Consider the following 12,025-nt stretch of genomic DNA (forward strand, 5'->3'; position numbering starts at 1 on the left):
TTCAACTAGTTGTACCAAGCCTGTGTCATCAAGAGGATTTCGTAAATCACGATGAAGTTTCTTCTGATGAGTTTGTATTTCGAGGTTTTAGGGCAGTTTATTTTTCCAGTACCCAACCGGATAGTTATGAATCATCTAGATGTAGTTTTCATGGGAGGATGGTATCAACGCTTTTTTGAACTACGTTCGTCAGATGTTTTCTGGATTATAGAAGGAAGACAAATAATAGAGATTTTACACAGGAAATATGTTTCCTGTAGCCAAAACGAAAATTAAATATCATCATCATCATAAGAGAGGTCTGAAACTTCACTGTCAAATTCTGATCTGATAGCAATTAGTACTCCTCACACCTTTCTTATTAGTGCGGGACTTTCGATATTTCCTTAATACTTTGAAATCAATTGGGAATGAATTCAAAAGGGTTTTTTTTATTGATGTGGAACAGACCATTTCTCTTGTTCCACTAATGACATCAGGCTTAGTGCTTTCAATAAGATCATAGAAAAGGTGTTGTTTAGTTTCCAGATTGAAAATTTACATTTATAATTCTGAATGGCTTCACATGTTTTTGGTTGGTTAATCTATTGCGAATTAGGTGGTTGAACAATGTAAGGAAATATGAAGAGCGGGCTTAAAAAAGAACCGTCCGCGTGGATAACTTATAAACTGTAATGAAGTCTACGGGGACAGATCTGAATCACGGTACCAGACGGTGAGAGTGATCGTCTTTGTAAATCGTGACACATGTTGTTATGTCTTTTGTATTTTGTGCAGTTCATTCTGGTCTTTCTTGTTATTGTCTGCATGACTGCTTTAAGTTTTAGTATGCTAAAAGCAATAAAGGAACATTATGCAATACACGGCAGTGTTAACGTAAAACGGTTTAGGGTGTATATAATATCAAAGATTAATTGTATACGTGTATTATGTTATTTATAACTCGGACAGACGACTACAATCTGGTTAAAAAATATCACAAAACGTAAATAGCCTCTCCCCGAGTTGATTAAGAGATAAAAGTCCAATTGGTTTGATTTATTGTGTAGTTTAATTAAATAATAATTGATCTATGCTAACTAGACGTACGTACATTATAAACACCATTCTTCTCAGTGTTGATAAACTAGTTAACCTCATCCGGCAGATAGCCGCGTCATTTGATAAGTATGGTAAATGGAATATTTCATTGTTCTGCTAAGTAGATAGGATTACCTGATTTAATTACTAATTGTAGATGGTCCTGTTCTGACAGACTAAATCTCGTAGTCGGAAATATATACTTCTACATATTTGGCAGACTCATATAGATATTACCTGGTCTTACTACATCAGGCAGGTACAATGTTGCCGACATGTTCAGTTTAGCCAGCAATTTAAAATCATTAGCTCGATCATGAGGAGTATGACACAAGTTTTTCACATAGGCTAATTGGTCCGTCCTGTTATGTCATACGACCGTGTCATATATATCGTAAGATACACGTGTAAATACACTATTATGACGTCATATGTAGTAATGACGTCATTATCAATATACAAAATGTATGACGTCGCATGATTGTGTGTTAGACGGAAACGTCAAATTCGAACCAGATTTGTACGGTTTATACAAAGACTGAAATAAAAGCTTTACTTATATTTCTATTAATTAAAATTATGTGATAAATATATGTATTACAGGTAATACTTTTATCTATCTCGTTGAATAATTTGATTAACGAGTTCCCTATCACATAGTCACTCATGTAAAAGCCCCGATTTCCGAGTATCAGGAATTTATCCTCAAGACATGTATTCTGTTGTAATTTTTGTGTTGTGTATTAAATATCAAATTTCTTCAATTATCAGAGTCCCATAATTACTTATTCTAATTAGCATTTTCGTTAGTAAATTTAAGATTTACTTTATGATATGCAAATAAGTAAATTGATTTTAATATTTCATCATATTTTCAATAAAACTTGGGTATTTCAAAATTTTCGAACTTATGTGTTATGTCTGGACCACTGATCGGCATTTACTACGTATACATGTATATACGATCTGTATAGATCTGAATGTAGATCTACCTAAGATACGTATTCGGACTTTTAAACAATATACAGTCAAACCTGTGTATAACGACCACTGAAGGGGAGACAGAAAAACGGTCACTATAGACAGATTGCCTTTATAGAAGGTTGGGGCTTTCGTGCCAACCAACAAGCCAGTAAATAAAACAGAATTGTATATATACAAAACAGACCTGCTACTGGATGTTTATATATTTATTGTCATGCATTATTTAAGAAATAATTGTGTCAATATGTTTCCGTGATTTGTGTTCGTTTTATTTTAATACAATCGTAAATTTCGATCATAACAAAATCAACTCATTTTGATATATAGTAGATTTTTTCAGATATGAACATAATCATTACCTGATTATTGACTTCACATGGCCTAGAATTATCTGTGAACGATTATTTTCAGACAATGTATGCGTGTAAATATTTTTGTACAACATATTCTCGCTGGCAAGTCGTATGGAATGTTGCCGTGTAACCAGTTTTGACGGATTAATCTCGGAACATGAAAGATCGATTTGGTGGCGTTTTCTCACAATATACAGCTTCAAAACTATTAAAATCACAATGCAGGTACACATATTAACTTTCAGTAACATTTCTACCAAGAAATGGACCTATTTTACTTATAAACACATCGAGTACCCGGGTAACATCGGGCGATAATCCGACTGACTCTAATCGTAAAGAAGAAGAACGTAAATTGATAGGCCTAATTTAAAATGGCTTAAGTACAGGCAATTTCTTAGTAATAAAACAATGCTAAATATCGACAATGAATAACGGAAAACATTAAATAAATAGGCATGTTTTTATTTTGCCTACCGTACAAAATCACGCTTTACCTGTGATCTTTTCGTGCACATGGCGTTTGCGACCAAACATAATTTCAGTCTTTGATAGGCATGAACGGTCGTTAAACTTCCATCCTTAAGTTGACAGTCATATTTGTACCTCAAATGTTACGACCGCTAGATTATAAACCAAACAGTACTGTATAATCAATTCATAGCATGGGCTTCAGTAATGGCTGCCATATGCTTACAACGTGGGGAGTTAATTACCGGAAGTAGGTCAAAGGGACGCTACTACACACACACTTACTCGGTACCCGAAAAGTCGATCTCAGCGACCGTTCGTTATACAACTTTGACGGGGCTAAAACGACCGGTCGTTAGCCACATTAGACAGGTGGTCGTTATGCACAGTGCCATTATATAGGAAAAACGCACGGGGAGTCTAAAAAAACCGGTCGTTATAGCTTGCGGTCGTTATAGACAGGCGGTCGTTATAGACAGGCGGTAAAACACATACAAATGTAACCTCAATTTTATATTTCAAATCGCGGTTTAATGTGACTGAAAATTGAAAATGAAAAGCAAAATCTACAGCATGAACGTAAGTACGTGTAACACAGTGGTTTTCGATCCGTAATTTTGTTACGATACATGAGCATTTCCTTAAAAAATAAACACGTAAATTGTAAATAATGAAATATATATCTTTAAGAAGTACTTCTTGAAATGCTTGTTGGTATTTATTGATACATGTATATTTTTTTGATTTATTAAAAACGGGCACGTGTGAATGCCCTTCAAACTTAATCTACATATTTAAATGTATCATAATATTATTCTACATAATTAATATATTGTAAATACTTAAATAATGTATGTAACCGGGAAACATTAAGAAATGCCAAGATCAGTATGGAAGTGTACAGTTTTGTTAAACGTGTATCAATTGTTGCGAGGATGTAAGTACATGTATCTGCTATTGTTTTTATTATTCGACATACGGTGTCTGTACCTTTCGGGACGCGGATCTGTTCTAAATTCTCCTTTAATGATCAATACTATTTACGTTAGTGTTGTCGACAGTTAACCGGTTAACCGATTACTCAGTCGGAATTCTGCTAACCGGTTAATTGATTACTCAGTCGGAAGTCTGCCAACCGGTTAACCGATTATCCAGTCCGAAGTCTGCTTACCGGTAACCGATAAAACCAATCGGAAGTACACTAACAGGCTAAACCGATAAACCAACCGGAAGTCTGTTAAACCGGTCAACCGATTAACCAATCGGAAGTAAGGTAACCGGTTAAACCGAGTACTCAGCCGGAAGTCTGCTAATCGGTTAACTGATTTCTTAGCCGGAAGTCTGCTAACCGGTTACAAAAATTCGTAAATGAAAACAGACTTGTATATACATATTTTTCAACGGGGTAGTTCGTGCTTTGAACAAATAGCGTTATTATCCTCGATACTCCAGGGGTTCCAATCACTTATGGTCTCTATACCCCTGGACTACATATGTATCTCATAGTAAAACTGGAGGCAACAGAACATAACAGATAATTCAGTCCTTTGATGCACATTAAAAGAGCCGTATAACGGTACACTGCGGTTGACTCTGTGGCGTCACTCTCTCTGCAGTCATCAATCAAACTTTAAGTTTTTACTGGCCTATATGATTGGTTCAGATTTCATTCAGTTTTACAATGAGATAGTCATATAAGAGAAATCGACGTGTATTGGTATCAATTTGGGTACAATGACGTTAGTAGATACTATGTAAATGATAAATGCAAACCTACACACAACTTACATTCAACGTATCGATCAATCAATAATATCGTTGTACATAGTACTACAAACTGTAAATATAACGGATTGTCATACAATAAACTGAAGCATATTAACAAAGGCTTACGTCAGAGTGCACCTGTACTGATGGATATATTCACTCATTAGATGACTGCACCACACATCAACATGTCATACGTTCACTGAAAAAGTTAAATACAAAACTTTAAAATGAATGCGAACGCTGGTTGAAAAGTCCTACGCAAATCCGACAACAACAACACGTTCATAAATTTAGACACACCTGGTGTCACATGTATCAAATCCGACACGAAGCTTTGTTATCGCTATCTGTATCAACCTGTCGATAGTCAGATCACATTAAGTTCAGATAAACCTCCATAAAACAATAAATTGTGCCATCATCTGTTCCGTGCTCAGCAGCATGCGGCTGGCGAGAGTTCATTTAAAGGGCGATAACTACCACACGGTAGTGACTAAAACGGAATACGGAATACTGTTCCGGAACATCTATGTATACTGTTGGATAAAAATTTTCGTGCCAGGTCCCTGTACGAGCGACTGAGGAAATATGCCATTTTTAAACATTCGAAAAAGATATGAAAACGGTTTTTTTTTTTTTTGAAAAACATGAAGTAACATGTTTTAATGATAAATAATCGCTATTTTGGCGAACAATTTTCGGCTGTATTTAGGATTTAGAGTTTTTATCACCTTTAATGATCAATACTATTTATTTTTATTAGTACTAGTGTTGTCGACTTTTAACAGGTTAATCGATAAACCAGTCGGAAGTCTGATAACCGGTTAACCGATTAATCAGTCGGAAGTCTGCTAACCGGTTAACCGATTATCCAGTCCGAAGTCTGCTTACCGGTTTAACCGATAAACAAAATCGAAGAATGCTAACAGGCTAACCGAAAAAACAATCGGAAGTCTGCTAAACCGGTCAACCGATAAACAAATCGGAAGAATGCTAACAGGCTAACCGATAAACCAATCGGAAGTATGGTAACCGGTTAACCTATTACTCAGCCGGAAATCTGCTAACCGGTTAACCGATAAACCAATCGGAAGTCTGCTAACCGGTTTACCGATAAACCAGTCGGAAGTCTGCTAAACGGTTAACCGATAAACAAATCGGAAGAATGCTAACAGGCTAACCGAAAAACCAATCGGAAATCTGCTAAACCGGTTTACCGATAAACCAGTCGGAAGTCTGCTAACCGGTTAACTGATTACTTAGCCGGAAGTCTGCTAACCGGTTACAAAAATTCGTAAACGAAAACACAGACTTGTATATATATACATATTTTTTCAACGGGGTAGATTCGTACTTTGAACAAATAACGTTATTGTCTGAGAAATATCATCTTTGATATTTGTTGTCTAATTTGCTAAAGATGCGACATGTTGCATACTTTTATAGAACCTCCACCTGGGAAAGTTTACATTCCATCAAATAACTAGACACCAATATTTGCTAGTATTTATTACAAAATTAATTAATAAACAGACTCTACTTAATCGTTGGAAATCAACAGCGTGCGTGTACAATTAAATGTAATGTAGTATAAAAAGAATTTATCCTACTTCTACCACTACTCATACTTGCTCTATCCCAACAGGTGTTCACTCACCTGTGACAAATAATGGACTAACAATGTTATGCATACTTCATTTATACCCATAGGTATAACAGCTGCCATCATTTACATGTAGGGTTACGCAGCTGTGATTCATTGTTTGCCTGTTTGAAGTTGACCTATTTAATTCGCACAAGGACAGGTGCATTGTCTAACTTTACATCAAATACATACAAGCAAGGTGAGTTTTCGCTACAATTTAAACATAACTGTTTTTTCCTAAAAAAAATCTACCATACGGCAATGTTATAGATATGATAAAAAAACCCATATCTGATTGCTATGATAGCATTGCACTGGAATACAATGAAACCTGTCTAATCCGACACCACGTGGGTGTTTGGTCAGATTATTCAGGGTGTAGGAAAGTCAGATACTGTTGTATACTATTGTTGCTATTGTTGAATACGGAACAGTTACAGATAGGATAGGGAAAGCAGGTGTCAGATTAGACAGGTTTCGCTCTTAAGTATATTATGTTTAACCATAATCATCAGATTATATGTTATAAGGGTTTGTGAGATATCTGATCTAAAAGACTGCATATTATCCCACCTCAGTCAAGAATCTAGAGTTCCTATTCCTCGTCAATTACAAGTTTTAAAAAGATATAACAAATAATAATGCAAGAATCTAATTATGTTTTTTTTTTTTTTTTCAGAACAGTAACAGCTAGGAAGGGGAAGTAATAATTTCGATGAAGGAGTGAACTTAAATGTAAAATTTTGGATAGTCAAATAAACATGTTTAGTTTTCCATACAGCAGCGTTTTTTTTTCCTTTGTTCAAAATAGACTGTCCATTTTTTTGGGAAATAATGGACAGGGGCCCTATAATAATGGACAGTGAGTTACATAATGGACTCCTAGTGTCCATTATGTAATATAATGGTCATATACAACAAAGAAACTTTTACTAGCTGGGTTTTAACTGTGTAGACACCCCTCGACTGACAGCCAGGTATGGATTTTACAGGTAAGATATTTTTAGCTCATTTCTCGGTATAGGTCACCCCGGGACTACTAAGAATCGTAACCGATATATCGAAAATGTTAAGGCGCCGACATGTTTGTAGAGACGTATGGACTGTAACAATAATAGTTAACATTCTCTTTTCCTGATCGACAACAGTAATGGCGGCACAGACACCAGTGCCGGGATGTACCCGTCATCCTGGTAAGGGGTTTGTTTATGTCTGCAAGACGTGTAACAATGACCTGATTTGTATGGATTGTGTCCTGGATCGTCATAATAAACACGAACTTGGCAGTTTAACGGAGTATGTATCGAAACAGACACTTTTGATTCAACAATACGAGGAAAAACTTACAAAAACTGACATTCCAAAGTTAGAAAGTGATATTAAAGAAAATGAGAAAAAATTCAAGGAAAACAGCAAAGAGATTGGGGAGACAATTCATCAAATCAAACGTCAAGGAGAACAGATGAAAAAAGACATCGACAAATACACTGACAGGTTAGTAAAACTCTGTACAGATTTGGAGAAATTGAACTCGGATATTAAAGAGAACAACAAAACTGTACTGACAAAATATCTGAGGGAGAAAATAAGGCCTCAGCTGGACAGATGTCAGGGTGCAAGAACTTCCGGTACCACAGATGACGTCATAGCAGTAGCGGAAGAAATCAGGAATCGTGGACCAGATACACCGCCAACCATAACAGCATTTAAGTCTGCTGTCTTCAAACCTGGGATTATATCTAACGCCGTCCTTGACCGTATGTTTAGGTACGGTACTAGTTGACGGAGAAAACCAGTCGTTCCGTCCTGTCCCACCATGTAAAATTATATCAAGTTTCCGAACATCATTCCCTTACAGTCACGTCCGTACATGTCGTACAGGTGACGATCGCGAGGCTTGGTTATCTTACTGGAATGGTGAACAGATATACAGAGTGGATCAGCAGGGGAACATAAAGAAGAAAATCGAGTGTAAGGTCAAGGTCCGCTCAATCACAGTCTCACCGACCACGGGGAGGGTGTGGTTCTGTGTAAAGGAAGACAAAAGTATCCGAGAGATAACGTCTGATGGTGGTATAGTGATACGGTTTAATGTGGAGTCAGTCCCAGTGTCGTTATGTATCACACAGGAGGACATGGTGGTGGTGGGATTAGAGTGGAATGGTATAGTCCTGTATACTTCAGACGGGAGGAAGGTGGTAGACGAAGAGGGACGTATCTGTAGACAGGAGGCGGTGAATCCCTGTTACATGGCCTACTGTACCAACACCGGGGATGTAGCGGCGTCTGACAATGACGGTGTATCGCCTGATAACTACATGGCTGGTAAGGTACCAGGAAAACAACCTCGGCTCATTGTGATGGATAAACACCTGAATCTGAAGTTCCAATGTCGGTACATTGATGGTATCGGATCACAAACAGGTGGGAGTCAGCAGTCCAAGTTCTACCCCCGTGATGTTTGTTTTGACCGTGATGGTGATGTCCTTGTAGCGGATAGAGTGACCAGGTCAGTGTTACTGATAGACGGTAACACTGGCCACTACCTGAGGACAGTATACATTTCTGATGGAGTGTCACCACTCAGTATCAGTCTACAGGGTGACAGTATGCTCTGGATCAGTCATTTTAACAGTGACATGAAAGTCTTCAAGTACCTGAAATAATTCAAGAGTATTCTTTCTAACAATGATATACCCCAATGCCTGAACGTACGGATTACAACACAGAACGTGAACATTCGTGCATTAGACCGACCTATCAACCTAGTAATCATAGACAATTTAACATCATTTATTTCTTGTTGTGTACATTCGAAATCAAGCAACATGATGGATATATATACGTGGTGTACAATAGTCATGACTGGATATATATACGTGGTGTACAATAGTCATGACTATATATATATATACTGTACAATAGTCATAAAGGAATATATATACGTGGCGTACAATAGTCGTGACTGAATATATATACGTGGTATACAACAGTCATGACTGGATATATATACGTGGTGTACAATAGCAATGACATGATATATATACGTAGATCTACGGTCGTCTCTTTAACAAATGTCAAAAACAATCTCTAATGTGCATATTAATTACAAGAAAAGCATTGGTCAAAAAACGCCACCCTGAAGAATGCAGCGTTTGGTCAATGAAGTTCGCAGAGGAATATTGAATCGGTGTTTCTAAAAATGTTTTCGCAATTTCCCGGGACATTGCTATGATCGCAAAAATTGTATCCGCTAACTATAGATAAATGGTTCAATCATATACCTTTTTATCAGATCGCTGAAATGTTATTATCTTGTTTTAGTTAAATCACGAAAATGTTTAAGTTAAAATATATATAAGTTGAAATCAACGCAAAGCTCAATTTATACATTTAAAGGAAATATGTTTGTGGAGAATGAGAATAAAGTGCAAATATCGTGTGTCTATAGTGATCAGATTTAATCTGTAAATTAATTCATTTTTAGTGATAATGATTTTCTGTGTATTTGTTGCTTAACTAATACAATTAAGACAATTATTCTTGCTATATTTCACGTTTGTATGTATTTAACCTCAATAATCGTTTATATTGACGAATGTTTGTTTTTATTTGTAAATATCCAAGTGCTTAATAGCACATTGTGTACTGATGATAACTTCATATTCATTCATCATAATATGTTATGATAATGTAAAGAAATTTAATCAATCATTTTTTCTCCTATAGAATTTCTTTATTACCTGCTATATTAACAAATAACTAATTAATTAATTATATATCTAAGTCATTGTTACATTACACTTGTCATATAGACTCACTGTATTTTTCAAAACTAGATGTCTCTATACTTTTCGACATACTGCAAACGTGGAAATTGACGTGAGGAGAAAATTTACGCTAATTACGCGAAAGGCGTTTTAGCGCGAAATTATCCCCTTGCGTAAGTGGACAGGTGTATTTATCGCGAAATCAGTATCAGAGCAAAATGTTTACCCGTGCTAAACGCGAACTTAAACACTCACGAAGATATCCACGTTTACAGTAAAACAGGATTTTTACTTCGATATGATGATTTTTTGACATATACATTACTATAAATCAACTTTCTTTCGCGGTTACTAAATTTCGCATTTTTTTTTTTTTTTTTTTTTTGAAAACAATTTTGCGAAGATTAACTTTCGCGGATTTAAAGGCCCACTACCTTTCCGAAACGGCTTTTAATTTTTAAAATGGAAATGTAAAACGAGATTGATAATTTTGTAGAGTCGCAAAAGTTATCAACTTACCGGTAATTCTACACTTATCATCACCTTCTGAACAATTTAATTTAAATAAATAAAATGTTAATTTTCATAACGCGGGTCGTCTTATGTTTCCCGCCGTCGTCCTAAATGCCGCGCGGTAGTTGATTATCACTGCGCCAAAAGGCAAAACAGTGAAATGAAACCCAACTGTTACCATATATTACGCAGGATATTTTGCATAAGCTTCATGTCGTGACCTCATCTTAGGCCATCGACATATATTTTCTTATGTTATCTATGATTTTTAGAAACCTTTAAATTTTGCTCCGGAAAGGTAGTGGGCCTTTAAAAGTACATAAAATATTTATCAATATAGGCGATATTTATATTGGTGTATAAATCACGTGATACCAAGTTATAGGGTGTAGTTAGATTTATGTATTAATATCATTATCGTTTATTGTTATTCGGAGCTTGTTATATCTAATAAATTAAAAAAAACACTTGATGAGTTGTTTATTTATCTATAGTCATGACAATGAACAATAAAGAACATTGCATTTGGAAAACATTGCTCAAGTGAAAGATGACTACGGGATATGTTGGTACTGGTGGTCCATGGTTGGTTTACTCTTTTGGATGACATTTTTGATGGGATATGGGTGGTCAAAGCCTTAGTAATACCCAATTTAAATTTGGACCACACGTCCTCAACGTTTGTGGATGTTGATTTGCAATTGACTGGCTAAGTATACAGAGTTCATTAGATAGTGATTCTCAGCTAGCTCTATTATAACTGTCGGTGTTCTTTCTGTCAACAGCCAACAGCTTGAATGTAAGTAGTTGTATATAACATGTCGCATAACATCACCTATTTATATTTATTTATATCTATTTGTATTATTTTTATATGTAGCGGTATAGCTACTTAAAATATACATATCAGGAGAAAGATCCGATGAATATTTTTAATTTATATATTGTATATGGATCACCGACAGATCGCTATGATCCATGTGAAAATGGTGTATTTTGAATATTTAGTCCCTATCATCTGTGTGGAATAGTGTTGTAAATGAGTGTATTGTGTTGTTTGTAGATCGATGTTATGTACGTGAGCCTCAGCCCGCACATGTAATCACCTTGTATGTAAAAGGGATCTTACATACCTTGCGCCACACGCAGGTACGCTATATTATCTGCTATTTCATGTACTGTATAGTTTGTGTAAATTGTGCAAATGATGATATAATTTACTTTGGCATTTTGTATCAGTATACGAGATATGTATCAGATTAATTGTAAGAGTTACGTCCCTTTTTGATATGTCATGTATATGAGATAACATGTGTATGTATTTGTTAGTGTGTAATCTGTTTATTTGTATCTGTTACAGGTTTTTTTGCAACGTTTCCAATAAATCCTGGTTCCTAGAAACTCGGCTTAAGGGTTGTGTTTTGTCTATAACCTGCACC

At 35.8% G+C, this 12,025-nt stretch overlaps 1 pseudogene; it reads left to right on the plus strand.

Annotated features, from left to right (window-relative positions):
* Positions 1 to 7,335: 7,335 nt before the first annotated feature.
* Positions 7,336 to 11,987, plus strand: LOC138309415 (uncharacterized; annotated as a pseudogene).
* Positions 11,988 to 12,025: the final 38 nt, after the last annotated feature.

The sequence above is a fragment of the Argopecten irradians genome, chromosome 15 (genome assembly GCF_041381155.1).
Source record: "Argopecten irradians isolate NY chromosome 15, Ai_NY, whole genome shotgun sequence".
Taxonomy (NCBI): domain Eukaryota; kingdom Metazoa; phylum Mollusca; class Bivalvia; order Pectinida; family Pectinidae; genus Argopecten; species Argopecten irradians.